The sequence below is a fragment of the Schistocerca americana genome, chromosome 5 (assembly GCF_021461395.2).
Source record: "Schistocerca americana isolate TAMUIC-IGC-003095 chromosome 5, iqSchAmer2.1, whole genome shotgun sequence".
NCBI lineage: Eukaryota > Metazoa > Arthropoda > Insecta > Orthoptera > Acrididae > Schistocerca > Schistocerca americana.
Window position 1 is genome coordinate 289,026,318 of NC_060123.1, and position 19,064 is coordinate 289,045,381.

A 19,064-nucleotide genomic window follows, 5' to 3' on the forward strand; every position below is an offset into this window, starting at 1 on the left:
GAGTTTGTTTATTTGTTTGTGTTTCTGAGTTCTTTTTTCCTCATGAGTCGGCTGATGCCCACAGTGATTGAAACTGCCACTTTGACAAGTGACATACAAGGTCGTAAACAACATAGGCGAATCCAGGCATTGATAATCACCGAGCAATCCAAGCCATCTTATGGATCAATGAATTCATAAATTTATTGACATTGGTTGGACAGTACATTAGCTCATAGAATTCGTAAGCACAGATGAAACACAATGATACATCCTGTGAATACTGGCCAACATACAAGAACTTTTTTTTTTTTTTTCTTTTTACATGCATCACCAAGAACCTTCTCTGAAAGATGTTATTCACATTTCCGAATATACAAGAGTACACACAAGTGTTTGCGCAATACAGTAAAGAAAATTTTTGTAAGAGAACGAATTTTCATAGAAGTATAAGAGCAGGAATTAGTGCAGAGTCATTGGTTTCAGTTGAACTTTGCACAGATCTCACAATGTCGCATTCATTATACACGAGTTCTTATATGTTCCGTCCTCACGAATCAACTAGCCACCTTGGGATGACGACTTGGTGTGCTTTCATCGAAGCTAATTTGTCCTTCTTGAGCTACTAAAATTGTTCGTCATAATTTTTACACAGGTATTTTTCTTTTCTTTTTCTTGATGATGCAGTACTTGACACGCACTTGATTCATGAAAATTGTTGACATAATTTCATCTGCCTTTGAGGTCCCGTTTTCACTAAAAGAAACTGTGCTTAGCTCTAGGAATTAAAACACCTTTTAAGAAAATTCACGTGATGAAACCGACACCAAATGAAACAGTATTTTGTATGATTTTACCTGGTTCATCTGTTTTCACTTTTTAAGTTCCTCCGTGTCCCTGTTCGTACGGTGTTTTCATTTTGATATCACTGCTTTAACTGAAATACCAATAAAAGTGTGCAAGGAAATATGGGTCTTTAGCTCCCTGTTGACACAGAGCTATGAAAATAGCTGGAGTAAGGAAATGTCTATTTTACTGCAATCATAGAGGAAAAATGGTTTGCACGTATCATTACAACAGTACTGATTGTGAAATCTGAAGGAACTTCATTCTTTGACAACAAAAGAATTAACTTGTGCAGTGATACTTTTCATAAAAACAAACGGAAGAAGTCGGATGCCTTCAATGCAGAATCTGAAGTTTGGCTGCAATGTCTTGCGCCAGAAATATTACACGCCCTGGACGACGGTTGCGTGCCAAGGCCCAGCTCTCGCTCTCCCGTCATGGCCCTGCCACCAGTGTGAACACGCAATGCTAAACAAAGGGTCTGGAATCCCGGCGCGTCACGGCCTAGCCTGGTGCGTCACGGCCCCGCCCTGACCGTCTTCACCTGGTGCAGAGTGTGAACACTGCCTTGGGCGCTGCCCACAGCCGCAGCTAGCACACGTGGTGCATCGTAGAAGCAGGCTGGACGACAGACTTTGATCGGAGGCTGTCGTGAATTACTTCTTGCTGCTGCTTAGAGATGATGATAGAATAAACATAGCTGAAATGTGAAGTATTTATGGTGGCTTGCTCCACCCCTGTTTTGAAAGGGCATCCTGCTTCATCATGTAGCCCACAGTGGCAGGGTATTGCCAGATGTATCGTGTGGTAACCGACGTCGCCACTGCTACCATGCTTGTCTGTGTCGGCCATACAGCATCCCTGCCTTCAATGTCAGGACTGGAGAATAGGTAACTCGTCCTGCTGTAAGGCCCATGCGGTGATTATAGCTGTGTCAGTAAAGCGCGGCTATAGCTTCTTGCAAAAGAATTCCTTGCCGGCATCCCATCTGTGTGGCATCTCTAATGGTTCTTGCATCAGCCTGTAGTGACAGCTGTCTGCTTTCGTGACTGTGGGTTACAAACGTTACGCTACACAGAAATGTTGCAGCTGCTGTATCCATTGCATAACAGGGCACAGAGGTAATGGTATAGATGAATTGTGTTTCAGCAGTACAAACCAAATCTTAGTGTATTTCTTTCCACAGGTAACACAATTCATACACGCAAGCACAAAACAACAGCATTTCAAACCCCCAATGCACATACCTTATACCAACATTTGTATACTTCTAATATGACGGCCACTGTCAGAGCGTTCGAAAGGTGCGGTGGAAGAAATGAAACATCTTTGGTGCCAGAGTGCCCTTACCACTATTGGTGTCATAATTGCTTGTGGTGGACAGAACGTCTGCGGTGAGTGAACATTTCAAGCCATTCAGTTCCATTGTATCTTCGCAGCGTTAACATCTACTTGGAATTGTGTAGTGTGTGTTTTCTTTCGATTGCAGGTTGATTTGGATTCACCTTTTCAATTAGACAACTTGGGTAGCGACATACCAACACACAAGCCTTGAATTCTTTGGTGATTTACGTGTTGTAGCCTCCTGTTACAGATTTTGTGTTAAATCAGTGCCTTATTATCTTAACTCGGTTCGAAGTGTTCTTTTTCTCCTTAAATTCTCTTATGCTTTGAGGTGTCGGTGTTCCTCGTTCCATCGCACTTCCATACTTCTCACACACAATGCCTTCATTTTTTGAGATGGTTTTTCACACCTTTTTCCCAGTTTTTCGACCCCGTCCTCCCATGCGATGTAAGGTCTTCCTCGTCCAGCTCCTCAATACATACATTTCAAATTACTGTATAACTTTTCTTTCCTCTCCCATTCTCTTAACCTGTGCATACCACCTCAACTTATGCTGCTCCAACAGCATCTCACTGCGTTCTTTTGCCTACTCTCTTCTCGGATTCAGTTCGCAGCTCGTGGTCTCGCGGTCACGTTCTCGCTTACCGATCACGGGATCCCGGGTTCGATTCCCGACTGTATTAGGAATTTTCACCTGCCTCGAGATGACTGGGTGTTTGTGTTGTCATCATTGCATCATCATTCATGAAAGTGGTGAGATTGGACTGAGGAGTTGAGCGCCCCACAAACCAGACATCAAAATCTTCTCGGATTCTTTCATTTTTAACGATCTTTCCTGGACTTTCCTGCTGCTTTCCTCATAAACTTCATTTCTGTGACGGTAATTTTACTTGTAGTGCCAAATTGTCTAAACCATTTGCTGTAATTGATGCTATAATCACATTGTAAATTTGCACTTTAGTTTCCATACTTGTCTCTTCCTTCCATACTATTGTGTTATTAACCTGCAAGTTTGTTGTGACTGCTTTCTTAATTCTATTTGTTACCTCTTGTTCTGTTCTCCCACCACTACTCAGTATGGTGCCAAGGTAGTTGAAGTTGTGCACTTTTTCTAGAGGCTTTCTAGTACAGAGTACATTGAGTTCTTCTTCCCGTCTGTTCTGTATAGAAACCCAAGTTACTTAGCTTTTAAATGGATTCACTTTCGTTCCTTTCGTCTTCAGCTGTTCATACCATTCCACTACGGCCTGCTCACGTTTTCCTGGTGTGTCAGCCACCAATACTACGTCATCTGCATAGAACAAGGTTACTGGCCACTGTCTCCATATTCCTAGCTTTATCAGTATTTTGGACACTTACATTTCGTTTGTTACTTCATCTACAAATACGAGGTTACAGAGTAAGCGACTGAGGGTGTTACCTTGTTTGATTCCTTTTCCCACTGGGAATTCTTCTGATGACACAGCATTAATACAATTCCACACGCAATAGTAGTTCATACGCACACTTCACGCCATTCATCAATTCCACTCATTCTTCTTTGCTACCTGTGCTTCCCGCAAGTATAGTCTTGGCACACAGTCAGTATAGTATAGTATAGTATAGTATAGTATAGTATAGTATAAGAACATCGTAGAGAAAAGCACAGCCAGGAACTCTAACATTTATCTCGGGTTTCTTGATTTAAAGCTCTTCGTAGTTTACATGACATAATAAAGTCTAGCGTGCAACCTTTAAAAACGCTGTTCCCTTTAAAGATTGAATTTGTTCAATTTTCTCTATCTCTCATGACATTATCTTAGATGTTTCCCCACCTCGACAGAAACTGCTGGCCCAGTTTTGACATTTAAAAACTTAGAAAAGTTCTGCCAATGGCAATTTGCTATCTACATCCTGTCTATTCTAATTGACCGTTTTATTTAAATTTTATTTTACTGTTCTACACAGTCGTTACACAACTATCGATTAATTTGACCAGCAGAGCAAATAATCGCGATAATATACACATCATGCACTAAAAGTAATCACATATAGGCTATAATTTGTTTTGATTTTCTCAGACTGCATAAAGCATAGCTCTTCCATACTCTTCGACAGTGCTACTACCACGTGCCCTGAAAATTGTCGTAAGAGAGAAATAAACCCTGAAACTCGTGTATAATACGAGGGTTATGAGGAAATTAAAGTTACAAGGCACGTAGCTCTATCAAGCAATGTCCGTGGGGGAAGTTGGTACCACTGCCGTGTAGCGAAAAGCCAGCGGAAGGAACGAGCATTCCCAAAAATATGTTCAAATGTCTGAATTCCTAAGGGACCAAACTGCTGAAGTCATCGGTCCCTAGACTTACACACTACCTAAACTATTTTTTGCTAAGAAGAATACATACGCCCATGCCCGAGGGAGGACTCGAACCACCGGCGGAACGGAAACAATCAGTAACTCGTCGATTAGTGTGTGGTGACTGTTGGAATTGAGTGTTCTCATTCAGACTCCCGCTAAGTACGAAAAAACGCACTTAATTCGCTACCTAAATTCTAAGGACATGAACGCCGCTGCGATTCATAACGAAATGGTTTCAGTTTATGCAGAGGACGTAACGTCAAGGCAGCCATATGAAGAAAGGTATACGGAATTTCAATTCTGGAAGGACGGCAATTCACGATGAAGACAGATGGGGAAGGACGTCTATTGTGACAATGTGGTCCAGAAAACTGAAGAACATCTCTCAGATCGCCGTTCGACAATTTATGACCTGCAGGCAGTTTGTCCTAATATTTCACGAACTATTGTTCATGAAAACGTAACTGATCGACTAAATTATAGCAAGTTGTGTGCGCCCAAGATGATTATCGAAGGACATTAAATGAACAAAGTCGGTCCCGATCGCGAATTTTTTGACTGTTTAGAGACTGAAGGCGAGGCCTTTCTCAACTCTATACTGATATTAGAGATGAAACTTGGGCTTATCACCGTACTCCACAGAAGAAACAACAATCAAAGCAGTGGCGCCACACGCACTCTCCTCAGCCAAGAAATTCAAAACTCAGAAAACAGCGAGTAAAATCATGGTGTGAGTGTTTTGAGACAGAAAAGGGATTCTGCTCGTAAATTTTTTGGAAAAAGTTGAGACGATGAATAGTACAAGATATTATTAGACCACAAAGGAACATCGCACAGCCATACAAAACAAACGTCGCGGGATGCTGGTAACGCCAGTCTGTCTCCTTCATGACAACGCGCGTCTGCAGTCCGCTCATGTAACACAGGAGTTGTTGACATTGTTTGGTTGGGATGTTTTAAGCTACCTCTCTGACAGCCCTGATCTCGCACCTACTGACTGTCAACTGTTCACTAAACTGAAGGAGCACCTTCCTTGGAAAACACTTTCCCTAGGACGATGAGGGAAAATCGAAGTAAAGAACTGGCTGAAAAAGGCGCCATGAGACGTCTATAGCACAGGAGTCAAGAAACTCGCCCCTCGGATGGCAGAATTATTGAGGTAAAGGGGAATTATGCGGAAAAATAACGCAAGACCTATACTATAACGCATGTTAATTTTACTAAAATACATTTGTTTTTGTACTTCTAAAAATTCTTGTAACCTCACTTTCCGCATTAGCCTCGTACGTCATAAAATTATTGGACCATTTTTACAGGGTGTTTCAAAATTGACCGGTATATTTGAAAAGGCAATAAAAACTAAACGAGCAGCGATGGAAATACACCGTTTGTTGCAATATGCTTGGGACAACAGTACATTTTCAGGCGGACAAACTTTCGAAATTACAGTAGTTACAATTTTCAACAACAGATGGCGCTGCGGTCTGGGAAACTCTATAGTACGATATTTTCCACATATCCACTATGCGTAGCAATAATATGGCGTAGTCTCTGAATGAAATTACCCGAAACCTTTGACAACGTGTCTGGCGGAATGGCTTCACATGCAGATGAGATGTACTGCTTCAGCTGTTCAATTGTTTCTGGAGTCTGGCGGTACACCTGGTCTTTCAAGTGCCCCCACAGAAAGAAGTCACAGGGGTTCATGTCTGGCGAATAGGGAGGCCAATCCACGCCGCCTCCTGTATGTTTCGGATAGCCCAAAGCAATCACACAATCATCGAAATATTCATTCAGGAAATTAAAGACGTCGGCCGTGCGATGTGGCCGGGCACCATCTTGCATAAACCACGAGGTGTTCGCAGTGTTGTCTAAGGCAGTTTGTACCGCCACAATTTCACGAAGAATGTCCAGATAGCGTGATGCAGTAATCGCTTCGGATCTGAAAAATGGGCCAATGATTCCTTTGGAAGAAATGGCGGCCCAGACCAGTACTTTGAGGATGCAGGGACGATGGGACTGCAACATGGGTCTTTTCGGTTCCCCATATGCGCCAGTTCTGTTTATTGACGAAGCTGTCCAGGTAAAAATAAGCTTCGTCAGTAAACCAAATGCTGCCCACATGCATATCGCCGTCATCAATCCTGTGCACTATATCGTTAGCGAATGTCTCTCGTGCAGCAATGGTAGTGGCGCTGAGGGGTTGCCGCGTTTGAATTTTGTGTGGATAGAGGTGTAAACTATGGCGCATGAGACGATACGTGGACGTTGGCGCCATTTGGATCGCAGCTGCAACACGGCGAATGGAAACCCGAGGCCGCTGTTGGATCACCTGCTGCACTAGCTGCGCGTTGCCCTCTGTGGTTGCCGTACGCGGTCGCCCTACCTTTCCAGCACGTTCATCCGTCACGTTCCCAGTCCATTGAAATTTTTCAAACAGATCCTTTATTGTATCGCTTTTCGGTCCTTTGGTTACATTAAACCTCCGTTGAAAACTTCGTCTTGTTGCAACAACACTGTTTTCCAGGCGGTGGAATTCCAACACCAGAAAAATCCTCTGTTCTAAGGAATAAACCATGTTGTCTACAGCACACTTGCACGTTGTGAACAGCACATGCTTACAGCAGAAAGACGACGTACAGAATGGCACACCCACAGACTGCATTGTCTTCTGTATCTTTCACATCACTTGCAGGGCCATCTGTTGTTGAAAATTGTAACTACTGTAATTTCGAAAGTTTGTCCGCCTGAAAATGTACTGTTGTCCCAAGCATATTGCAACAAACTGTGTATTTCTATCGCTGCTCGTTTAGTTTTTATTGCCGTTCCAAATATACCGGTCATTTTTGAAACACCCTGTATGAGCATTTGTTATACAGGGTCAACCTTAACATTATCTGCAATGTTTTGGAATATGCTCAGCGATATTTTCTGTGTGTTTTAGTACCAGGAAGCCATTGTGTCCGGTAGCAAGTAACAGTTATCCCAATTACCTATAACTGTGTGAAAATACCGCCACAACAGTAAAAAGCCTGTCATATGCAACCACCAAAACGCATAACACAAAAGAGAATACCAACTAACAAATATACGTTTTTATCACACTGTGCGGAATCTGATCGGTTCAATTACATGCACTGTCTAACAAATGGGAGATAGTATCCGTACATTAATACACCGCCGACTCCCTTACACTAGGAGTTTGACAGACTGCTTCCGCCGCGGTGACTGTCCTAGAAACGATGTCCACGTGAATATCGACCGGTGTCTGTTGAACTAGGGTCTTCATACGCCCCCAGAAGGAGCCGTCCATTGATGTCACATCTGGCGACCGAAATGCCCTTGGACTGGGGTAACCATGTCCAAACCACTGTTTACAAAGGGAATGTAAGTGCTCTGTAATAAGACACCACATACAATGGGATATTTATATAAATTTAACCAAAACTGTTTTTAAATAAACTTCGAAACTTTGTCAGTGTAGTTCGGTTCACCCTCTATACTGTAGTAGTTTGTGGTTAATCTTATATCATCCATTTAATTTCATCGTCCGAAAGGTTAGTAAAATAACTCATTCTGTTATTTCTTCCACGAAACTAATCTTCAATTCTTCGTTTTTACACCGAAGAACCAAAAAAAAATGGTTCACCTCCCTAATATCGTGCAGGGCCACCGCTAGCACGCGGAAGTGCTGCTACACCATGTGGAATAGACTTGACTAGCGTCTGAAGTAGTGCTGGAGAGAACTGACACCATGAATGCTGCAAGGCTGTCCTTAAATCCGTAGGAGTACAGGGGGGTGAAGGTCTCTTCTGAACATGACGTTGCGAGGCATGTCAGATATGCTCAATAATGCTTATGTCTGGGGGGTTTGATGGGTAGCAGAAGTGTTTAAACTCAGAAGAGTGTTCCTGGAGCCATTCTGTAGCAATTATAGACGTGTGGGGTCTCACATTGTCCTGCTGGAATTACCTAAGTCCATCGGAATGAACAATGGAATGAATGGAATGCCTCTGAGCACTATGGGACTCAACCGCTGAGGTCATTAGTCCCCTAGAACTTAGAACTAGTTAAACCTAACTAACCAAAGGACATCACACACATCCATGCCCGAGGCAGGATTCGAACCTGCGACCGTAGCGGTCTCGCGGTTCCAGACTGCAGCGCCAGAACCGCGCGGCCACTTCGGCCGGCTCGAATGAATGGAAATTGGAAATTTGTGGTAAGGGCTATGGGACCAAACTGCTGAGGTCGTCGTCCCCTAGGCTTACGCACTACTTAATCTAACATAAACTAACATACTCTAAGGACAACACACACACACACACACACACACACACACACACACACACACACACACACACACACACACACCCTTGCCCAAGGCCGGCCGGAGTGCCCGTGCGGTTCTAGGCGCTACAATCTGGAACCGATCAACCGCTAGTGTCGCGGGTTCGAATCCTGCCTCGGGCATGGTTGTGCGGGATGTCCTTAGGTTAGTTAGATTTAATTAGTTCTAAGTTCTAGGCGACTGATGACTTCAGAAGTTAAGTCGCATAGTGCTCAGAGCTATTTGAGCCATGCCCAAGGGAGGACTAACCTCCGATGGGGCAGCCGCGGGAATGAATGGATGTAGGTGGTCAGACAGGATGGTTACGTAAGTGTCACGTGTCACCTATCAGAGTCGTACATGCTCAACACCATTACAGAGCCTCCAACAGTTTGAATGGTCCCCTGCTGACATGCAGGATCAATGGATTCGTGAGATTGTTTCCATACCCGTACACGTCCATCTATTCGATACAACATGAAACGAGACTCATCCGACCAGGCAACATGTTTCCAGTCATGAACAGTCCATTGTAGGTGTTGACGGACCCAGATGAGGCATAAAGCTTTGTGCCGTGCAGTCATCAAGGATACATGAGTAGGCCTTCGGATCCGAAAGCTCGTAACGATGATGTTTTGTTAAATGTTTCGCACGCTGACACTTGTTGATGGCTCATCACTGAAATCCGCGGCGATTTGCGTAAGGGTTGGACTTTTTCTGTCACGTTAAGCGATTCTCTTCAGTCGTCGTTGGTTCCGTTCTTGCAGGATCTTTTTCCGGCTGCAGCGATGTCGCAGATATGATGTCTTAACCTATTCACGGTACATTCGTGAAAGTGTCGTACGGGAAAATCCCCACTTCATCGCTACCTGGGAGATGCTGTGTCCCATCGCACATGCGCCGATAATGACACCACGTTCAAACTCACTCACATCTTAATAACCTGCCATTGTATCAGCACTAACCGATCTAACAACTACGAGAGACAGGTGTTGTCTTATATAGGCGTTGCCGGCCGCAGCGCCGTATCTGCCGGTTTACATATCTCTGAATTTGAATACGCATGCCTACACCAGTTTTTTGCGCTCCAGTGTAGGCCAACACCAGTTTCACAGATGTAAGAGCCACGTCTTCAGGTGAACATCTGCGTAATAATATATCAAGAAGGAATGACAGCCCAGAATCATCAAATCACTGATACGTAAATTTCCTAAAATTATTTTAAAATTTATAAAAATTTATAAAATCTTCTACACGAAAACATTTGAAAAATGTACTCACATAACTAAAATATTAGAACTGAAAGAGCCCACTGCATACCTTCCAATTCAACACGTTGGATGGGGTCTAAACAAGTTATAGCATAGTGATCCAATACTAAGGTAGAAGTTCGAGTAAACAGCTATTGACGGAAAAGTAGACATTGAAAATCACACTTACCGCATTTTGTTCAGTTTATTTTGAATGTACCCCAATTTAGTTCACCTTACAAGTGGATCACTATGGAACAATTTTCTTAGGCGACAACCACCACACTTGATTGAAATCGATGCATATGGTTGTTTTGTTCAATGACATACTGCCTTTTAGCGGTGTTTAACTCTGACCGACAACGAATGTTAGGTTCAAAGTTCGGAGCATTTTAGCTTTAATGTGAGTTGTGTGAGTGCAAATAGTAGTGTTTTAACACTCATATCAAAAAGTTTTTAAAGGTGTTTTTCTTTATTTTTGAAGATCTTAAGAAAATTTAGAAAACTGTCGTATCAGTCGATGTCTCAGGGTTTACTCCTGTGCAGAGTTTCACCTCAATATGTGGCTCTTAGTGCCATGAAATCGGTAGTGATCCTAAAATAAAGGAATAAATACAGCTTAGAGCATTAGTTGTATCCAAAGTGATTAGTCATAGCTGTGGTTGTCGTATCTACAAGGTTGTCTGGTGATGTTTTGTTCTCAATAATGTTGAAATATAAAAATCAACAGGAAGCCAAAATCTCTCTCTCTCTCTCTCTCTCTCTCTCTCTCTCTCTCTCTCTCACACACACTCACACTCACACTCACACACACACACACACACACACACACACACACACACACACACAGTGCTTCTCCTCCGTGATAGCTATTAACATCGCTCTCACCCCAGGAAGCTAACATGAAATATAAAAATCAGCAGGAAGTCAGTATTCTACCAACGATTATCTATTCAGTCTCCGACGGATTAAAGCGTCGGAAATATTCCTGTTTGCATGGCGACATTTATTAGAAGAAATTCAGCTCTGAGAAATATTCGGGGAAGGATGAGAGCTGAAAAGAAGGAAACAAAGCATCTTTTACAGCAACGTGGATATATACAGAAACTGTAGGTCCACAATATTCAGCCGAGGGAACAAGAGTGGATGAAATTGAAGTACACAGAATCTACAAAACTGGAGGCAAATTTACTTGTGCCATACAAATAGCGGTGGTAGGTGGAAAAATTTTGGAGGGAATACGCTTAAGCCTTTCTGGCTGTAGTAATGAACCACAACATGCCAATCCAAGTGATAAAGGGGGAGGTCACGGTGAAATCTTTCCGCATTGCTCACGCCGCTGGTATGTACTCGCAGCACAAGTTGGTCGCCAACTTCAGACACTAGTCAAGTCTATTCCACATGGTGTTGCTGCACTTCTGCGTGCTAGCGGTGGCCCTACACGATATTAGGGAGGTGAACCATTTTCTTTGGTCCTTCAGTGTAAAAACGAAGAATTGAAGATTAGTTTCGTGGAAGAAATAACAGAATGAGTTATTTTACTAACCTTTCGGACGATGAAATTAAATGGATGAACTAAGATTAACCACAAGCTACTACAGTATAGAGGGTGAACCGAACTACACTGACAAAATTTCGAAGTTTATTTAAAAACAGTTTTGGTTAAATTTATATAAATATCCCATTGTATGCGGTGTCTTATTACAGAGCACTTACATTCCCTTTGTAAACAGTGGTTTGGACACGGCTACCCCAGTCCAAGGGCATTTCGGTCGCCAGATGTGACATCAATGGACGGCTCCTTCTGGGGGCTTATGAAGAGCCTAGTTCAACAGACACCGGTCGATATTCACGTGGACATCGTTTCTAGGACAGCCACCGCGGCGGAAGCAGTCTGTCAAACTCCTAGTGTAAGGGAGTCGGCGGTGTATTAATGTACGGATACTATCTCCCATTTGTTAGACAGTGCATATACTCGAACCGATCAGATTCCGCTCAGTGTGATAAAAACGTATATTTGTGAGTTGGTATTCTCTTTTGTGTTATGCGTTGTGGTGTACGTAGGCAAGCACCGTTGTCGGGTTCCGTTCCAGATGTTCAACAGGTGCACTGTTGCTGAATCCGAGGGGCTAACTGCATATAGCAAAATGTGTGTGCGATGGAGACTAATCTGCGTCCATTGGTTCGAGCTGGTGCTGCTAAGGAATAGGGATGAGCTTGCTGTGGTCTGAGCTTTTATGATTTTGGGAGGGGTCACTCAGTACAGATCTTTCGACACTCCCCTCCCCCCCCCCCCTCGCAACCCCATTTAAAATAAAAGGACCATTTCCACATTAACTGGATGAACTCGAGTAAAAACTACCTGCTGTCACCTACGTCGGTGAAATCTTACGTCTTGCGCCAACGGAAGTTTAACATTCTAGGTTAGTCCTAGTTGTCGGAAGAGTGGTTGTCACTGTGTTCCTATGACTCCTCGTTGAAGGAGGAGGAGCAGTTGGAAGTCTGAAGACTTTTTTAACTGTTACCGTCATTTCAAGTGACGTAGGAAATTATGTCGAAATGATAACAGCCAAAATGAAATCCCAGGTTTCGGTCTCTCAATACGTTTGGAATAATTGTAGTAATGCCTCTTCACTCGAAATTTTTGTTAACGGTTTGGACCGAAATTGAAAAGTAAGGAAACACGAAATAGAAGTGATATAAAAATAAGTACACTGGTAACTTGTTGATTATCAAACTGTGCTGAATCTATAATTAATTTGTGTGTGTGTTTTGATTATTAGGATTTTTTTGTTTATTTGAGTGCTAGGACAGGCACACACTCGCACATCTCGACATGTAGTCTTACAATACACACAACAATGTGAACAAATTCAACGTCAACAAGAACGTAATTCTTTCTAGTGGCCCAGACGCTCAGTTTATCTTCTTTTCCTTGCCTACGTCACTCGACTCCACAGTAATTTTATTACATAATATCAGTAGGTGAAATGGAAGCACGGTGTTCCCGTGTTGTCTCCGGCAACGACACTCCGGAGAAGCCGACGCTTCGTCCACTTAGACACACTTTCCCGGAAACCTTCATGTGGCGTTGCCACGGTAATCTGGCACCCAAGCTGCAAACTCGCCCTCACACGTTGCCGAAGAACACTCATTCCGTATTCATGGAATACGGGCCAGGAGGGACATCGCAGTAATTAACAATTTCCATTTCTGTTCCCTCGTCCATGAGTAATGGGAATTCCGAAATCCGTTCCCCGAGGCACCTGACGAAGAGGTCATCTAACGTAGGGTTTGAGAAGAGCATACGGGACTGTGAGGCGGGAAGGGAATCAGGTGGCGGCAGGAATGGAAGGGAGAGGGAGCTCTAAAACTGGAACTCGCTAAGGGTTACTGCCCCAGCGACAGGGGTGTAGGTGGGATAGGCTGATTGAGAAATAAGTGAGTTACATGTAGCCACCTACAACAACGGTTAAAACGTGAGATATCAAGAGCTTTCATTGTTAAACTTCGTTCCATAACGTATACAGCAACTGACTATAATACTGCGACAATACTTATATAACTATTGCAATAAAGACACTATGATTGCTGAAATATTTATTTCAGTTGTTTTGAAGATTAGATTTTAAAGACCCTTACACATGAAGCAAAAGACCTCCTGGGTGGGAGGGGGGGGGGGGGGGAGGGGCAACCACTGCTGAGAGGCATCATGAATAACAGTAAGAAACAATTAGCATTGTAAGGATCTGGAATTCGGAGCTAAAAAATCAAAAATTTGGACCAATAGCTCCGGGAAGGAAAACAAATGGAATCAAGGTAAAGTGCTTGGCTTTTGCGGATGATTAGCAATAATTTCAGAAAACCTGACAGAAGCAGTTATTCAGATAAACCTTTTGGAAGAAAAAACAGCAAACAGAACTGGTCTCTGAATTTCAGCTGAAGAAAAAAATTCATGACAAACATAAAAAATGTGCCAAACTTCATAGACACGCAAATAGGTAAAATAGAGCGTGTAAATAAATTTAAATATTTTGGACAGACTATACAATAGAATTGACTAGAAAAATCTGCAATAGATGTAAGAATTAACAAAATGGAAAGAGCATATGGTTTGACCAAAAATATTTACAACAAGAAATGTATATCTAGAAGAACAAAACTAAAACACTACACCACAGCGGTACGACCAGAATGTTTATATGGATCTGACAGACTAGAGGTACTGGAAAGAAGGATTATTGGAAAAATAATGGGTGCAATAAGAATTGAAGATGGTTGGAAAATAAGAAGTAATAAGGAGATCTAAAAAATATAGAGAAAATAACTGCAGAAATGGCCAAACCAAGATTAACCTTATTCGGAGACCTCAACCGAATGGATGGAAATAGACTAACAAAACAAATATTCCTACTTTTCTGGAAGAAGAAATCGATAACAGCATGTATTACAGAAGCAAGGGAATATCTATAAAGAAACAACATCAAAGAATCAGAAATAGCAGAGAGAAATCGTTTTAAAAATAAAATACTACATTTGGAAGGTTATCAAAGCAGAAGAAATAAAAAAATCTGGAACAACATGGACAGAAGAAAGGAAGAGACTTCATGGGAAGAAAATGAGGGAATTCTGGAAAAAGAGGAACTGAAGTTGTTAACGTGATCCTAGTTGGTCAATACGATTACAAACAAACAAAAATCTGCACGTCATAGAAAACAATAATTAAAAAGTCATCAATCATGAATTTTCTCTAAAAGCCGCATAGCTGGTTGAAGGTGCTTTACTTGCCTCTATACGTTACTCGTCAGTGCATGGTCAGGCTACCCCCGTCGGTGGTTCGAGTCCTCCCTCGTGCAAGGGTGTGTGTGTTGTCCATAGTGTAAGTTAGTTTGAGTTAGATTAAGTAGTGCCTATGCTTAGGGACCTATGACCTCAGCAGTTTGGTCCCATGAGAAATGGTTCAAATGACTCTGATCACTATGGGACTTAACTTCTGAGGTCATCAGTCCCCTAGAACTTTGAACTACTTTTACCTAACTAACCTAAGGACATCCCACACATCCATGCCGTAGGCAGGATTCGAACCTGCGACCGTAGCGGTCACGCGGTTCCAGACTGTAGCGCCCGAAACGCTCGGTCACTACGGCCGGCGCTCCCATAAGACCTTACCACAAATTTCCAACTTCGCATGGTCAGGATTATAGTGGTTATATTTTTAAAATGTGGATGGAAAATTACGGTGTGGAAGCATCCAGATTAACTTTATTATGACGACTCACCAGTGTGATTTGACTCGTTATGTGGATGGCTTCTTGAATGCTTGGCGTCAGTAATTGTGCATCTACATTAAAAACCTGAAGACTCGTCTATACTGACTTGAAGCTGGTAGTTACGAATAAAGGGGTTTTTGGAAACACCTCTTCATTCAAGACTGTTTTTAATTATTATAATATTTATGACAATTTACGCGGTTATTCAGTGCTGAGTTTTTTTATTGTTATTTACAAGAACTCACCCAGTAAGCTGTTTCTATATTTATTCATTGACCATGCACATAATTTTATCAGATATGTCATTTTAATTGACAAAAAAATTAAAGAAAATTTAACTAAGTAAAGAAGGCAGTAATTTCAGTCTGTCTCCGTAGCTGGGTGGCAATCTGCCGCCGGCAGTGTTACAGAGCGGTCACGTTCCGCTCCCGAGACACGTGTCGAGTGTTGTGTTCACTTCAACCGCTGTTATGTGCCATCTTCCTTATAGATCAACACGGCACACACCTATCGCTAAACTACTTTTCATTTCACCTTTGGTCCAGACTTTGCCTTTCCCAAGGGCCTTGAGACTGAACCATTTCTTTGCGACGACGTTAAAATACCACCATAAGTTCTGATTCGAATCCATCAGTCGATGGTTAGTAGCACCAGGTACATCAAGATGATTAACGACACAGCGTGCAGCTTGGTGTTACAGAAGGTCAAAGGTGGACTACATTTCCGTCATTTCGACGGTAACGTAGTGTTCATTATCGTCTATCACGCGTTTCTCGGCCTACGAACGCTGAGGATATTCGAACTGCCGTACTAACTACCCATGAACGTCGTCACTGCGGCGCCCCGATCCTATGCCAGCGTCCTGGAATGTGTCACCGAACGATAGTTACAATTTTGAACCTATTCCATCTTAAATGACGTCAGGCAGATTCGCATTAATCTGAAATGCCACGTGCCCTTCTTCATATCGGAGGCTGCGGTGCCATCATAATGTATGACTGTGAGCTCCGCATATGCAGTGGTTGTCGGAAAGAGGGCAATTTTCGGTCTGAATGCGTCCAAAGACGTGTCGTGCAGTTCCCATTGTTAGAAGCATCTGTGGCAACCACGCTGTCTGGCCTACCAGTAACTTACGCGGTGGCCCTCGCCACACCTACAGCTTCGACCAGCTTGTCGCATGGTCTCTCCATTTGGCATGTCCAGCTACCCCACCACTCTTTGGAAGGCGCACTCGCTCCACCCATCAGATCGACTCCCACGACGGACACCATGGAGACGGCCACATATCCACAACAATTGCTCGATTCCTTCATTATATCAACCGAGGTCTTTGAACCCGGTTGACGCTCCTCCTAACCATCATCTGACATTGAGGAACACGTATGCAAACAACGCTCGCCGCGTCGGCGCAAACGTTGTTGCTGCTCGCCTGTGGATGCTTATGAAACTGTTGCACAAGACGATAGAGAAGCCGCCCACCCATCTGAAAGTCTCATACAGAGGTCGCCACATGGTAAAAGTGATGATCAACAAGTTTCGTCACATGGGCAACCAGTGGAAGCTGTCACAAACATAGTATCGACCGGTGTACAGGTTGAGACACCCGTCTCCCTGCCCGCGCCTCATGATCTCTCTCACCAAGATGTTCACATGGACACTGGACAAACCCTCTATATGGGGACGTGGAGTGACGACATGGGAACGAAATGCCTCCTCCAGTGAATCGTCTGCTGTCCCTCCCCCCCCCCCCCCCCCCCTCAGTATCGAGATTGCCCATTAAATGACACTCAGTAGCTGGTGGGATGGGCCCTCCTTTCTGGCCCCACCACAAATCGTCCCCAGCGATAGTACAAGCACGTCCACTGCAGCTAGCACAGAAATATTGTTTCACACTACTGAACATCTACAGTGCTCATGATAAGTTTGAAATACTATCGCAAAATGTCGTCTATGATACGACAGGCCTCACTGACCTAGGCAATTCATTCCTTATCCAGTTAGAGCCCATATACTGGATGGCGTTGACACTGGCATGCTTTATGGCCGTTTCCCAGTCATGTAAACATACCTCTGCCGCAACGGAACAACCCGAGCAGTCTAGTATCAATAACAGGTTCATTCAGTTCGTGTTCAGCAGTGCAGTTCATAGATTGCAGGACACTCACTTCTAATATGGTGTTATGCTGCGTAATGTTGTTAAAGACGTTGATCTTTATTACTTGGCTGCTATACCTGGATACGATCTGACTTCATTCATATGACGAAATGGTTGGCAGTAGTTAACGCTCTTGCTTGTGTGCTATAGGGAAGGAATAGTGGTAAGCTTTACCTGTGTTCAGAGGAAGATGCTTCTGATTTAAACGACTGCAGTAAGAGTGTACGGCAGCTCAGGGCCGAGGGGAGCGTTTTTTTTTCTGTGGAACCTGAGTGAAAACATTTGCGGACTGCCGACTTCCACGGTCTCATTGTGCAGACACGTTGGATGGCGCCGATCGGTCGGCGGCCCCTTCCAGGTAGGCTGACTAGTGCCGAGGAGTCGCTGCTGTAATGGGCAGAGAATTCAAGACCAGCAATAAAGCAGAGGATGGGCTCTTGTTAGGCAGGAAGCCGATAAGACGACTGCGTGTTTCTGCGAATTTCCATGGGACAGGTCACTAGCGGCCATACGTCCAGACTATGCTACAAAACATATTTGTGAAGGCACAAGGCTTTTAGCGAGTTTATGACTATTCTTTGGAAAGTTCGAAATGGACGCAACAGGGGAGATAACGATCCTTTTATGGAGCGCTGTGATTCCATCCAGGTCATGCTTCAGGAAAAGACATGGCGTAAGTGCGTCAGAAAGAGGGCGCGAAGCTGAATCTTTCTTTCCTATTCTCGCAATTAACTTTAAAGTCTCTGGTTGGTCAAATCTGTGTATGCAGACAAGGGTCAGTCTCCCAGTTTCGAACGGGGTGCTCCAGCTCGTGATTGGCTTGTGGTGAAGTGGGAGTAGCCCAAGGTGTAAATGTGCCATGCTACAGAGCTGGCGAGGAAAGCTGAGAGAAACGGAAGAGGACACACTTGTACTGGTGCTTCGCTAGTAAAGAACTGCAGGTCTTTACCTAAATGGTTAGACTTGTGTCCTTTGCTAGTGTGCCACTTAGAGCCTGTGCCAGTCACCATCTGAACCGTCAGAGGTGCTGCTTCTAGCATCACGCTCAAGAGTGATGCGTGGTTGTACTTATTTGTTTTGAGTCGGCTGTCTGAACATTTGACATATTCCGTCATGCATAGTCGTTGCACGGAGTCAAATTGTTTAGGCAGACCAGCAAACGGGTCTGCCTGCACACTGGAATCCACCGGGGCTTCAGAGGATCGTAGGTAAGTACCTGCGTTCCTAATTAGCCGAACGCGAGACCGCGTACTTGCATTTTCGGGCGCGCGCATTAATAACAGATTGCTGCCGTCCATGACTCCAGTCGCCGAGCGCATCGTGGTGTGCCGCCCTGACCAGCAGGAGGGTAAAGTATTCGCTGCTATTTCGTAGGGCTCCAATACATGCTTCTCAGCACCCTGTTCTTTCGAACCACATTTCTCTTTATGGAATAGGGGAGTACAGATGCTTGACTGTATCGCAGTTTTTGGGCCATACCACGGATTCACGTGTATGAAGTCAGATAAAGCGATTAGTGTTCTGGTCTGTGTCGTGTGTTGTTCCCCA